Raw genomic sequence first — 1,792 nt, forward strand, 5'->3', positions numbered from 1 at the left:
AATTTATTTTATTTATTTTTTTAAAGTAGGCAAAAGTACCATCTTAAAAGATCATCTACTCTACTGCATGGATACCTGCATCTCTCCACTGATTAAAACCTTTATCTAGTATGGAAGGTAAAGAGGGATTATCAGCTATGGGAAGTGATAAAGGTAACGTTTCCACCCCCAAAAAAATGTGTTGTTTTTTTTTCCAAATACGAATGACATTGCAGGGTTACTTCTGTAGATTTCCTTTTTACATTTTGTTGGTGAAAGAATCATGGCACCAAGGGGGTACATTAATCCTGTTCTAATCTCAGCAAGTCCAGGGGCCCGTTCTTCGTACCTCGCTTAATACATCTGAGATGATTTGAAAGATGCCAGATGTATAGATAACTGATCTCTGGCTAATTTGGTTCTTCAAACGAATTTGCGGATTTGATTAACATTTCTGGATTAAAGGGGTCATATGATGCGATTTCAATTTTTCCTCTTGGTGCATAAAGAAGATCTGTAAAGTTGCAAAGACTTGTCCATGCCCTCCTAAAACGCCTCGTTTAAGTACGCCCCCACATGTCTACGTCACTGTGTGGGAAGATTTGCATAACACCTCCCAAATGTTCACGCCAAGAAAGAAGGCTTAACTTTTATTCTCGCTGTAGTATTGTTGTTGCCGCTGTTGTGGAGATGCTGTGTGTTTCGTTGTGAAAGCGAAACTACTTTGTTTGGCCTTCCAAAAGAGGCCGATATCAACTTGGTCATGCCTAGAGCTGATCCGTTCTGGTCGCTGAGGAAATACATCAACTTCGCGCTGTGGATCGCCAGATCGGCTTTCACCGTGGACGAAGCAGAGTCCAGCCCGGGGTCGTCACATGTGGTTGCCGCAAGGTGGAAAATAATGTGTTTTTTTAACCTTAAACCGCACAAACACAGGGCTCCAGACTAACACTTGAGAGCAATGGCGCCAGCGCCACTAAGTTCCACAGATGGTGGCGCCAGGAGCAGATTTGGTAGCGCTGGGGGTGGTGTGTGGGAGTATTAAAATATAGATCATTTAATCATAAAAGTACTATTGTTTTGCAAGTGCAGTTACTAATAATAGTTCATGTTCATTTCTTGTTTTTCTTTTGTTTTATTGTTTATACAGAAAATTTATATATTCCACTCTTATTAAATGTACCATTATTCTTCTAGTATATGGAACTGACCAACTTCAGTGATTGTGTGATTTAGTAGCAAATTGAAGAAAAGTTTGTTTTCATTGTGCGCAAACACTTCTCACTGAATATCGCAGCACTGTTGCATCTGTGCAGTAACAGTGTCGCGAATCGCGAAATGGCTCCTGAGTAAAGCTGTTCTGAGCTCGGACAAGTTTGTTTGCGTCGCGGTCCGAGCTGATAAACGGTCCACGCCGGGCAGCTGAAACGTAGCTCGGTTTAGTTTCGCTTGCCGTTTGATGTTTCTCAAATGTAACAGAAATGGCAGCGCTTATGAGCTGGACAACGCGGTGGTCGCGCCAGTGCGACCGCTCACAAAAATTAGTCGCACCGGCAGAAAAAATGGTCACAGTCTGGAGCCCTATAAACACATTGCATTACACCAAATACACAACATAATGTTCTTTTTAGCAACGTCATATGACCCCTTTAAGTTGTCTAAGATTAGTGCGTGTTGTCGTGTTCCCCGTAAAGGGCAGATGTATCGATACTCAAAACCACGATCAGAAATGCAGCGATTGGCTGGCGGCAAGATAGCAAGGCAATGACATCATATAATAAAAAAAAAAACACCTGACAAAAAACACCAGTAG

Source organism: Sinocyclocheilus anshuiensis, unplaced genomic scaffold, assembly GCF_001515605.1.
Source record: "Sinocyclocheilus anshuiensis isolate Anshui unplaced genomic scaffold, SAMN03320099.WGS_v1.1 scaffold3256, whole genome shotgun sequence".
Lineage (NCBI taxonomy): Eukaryota > Metazoa > Chordata > Actinopteri > Cypriniformes > Cyprinidae > Sinocyclocheilus > Sinocyclocheilus anshuiensis.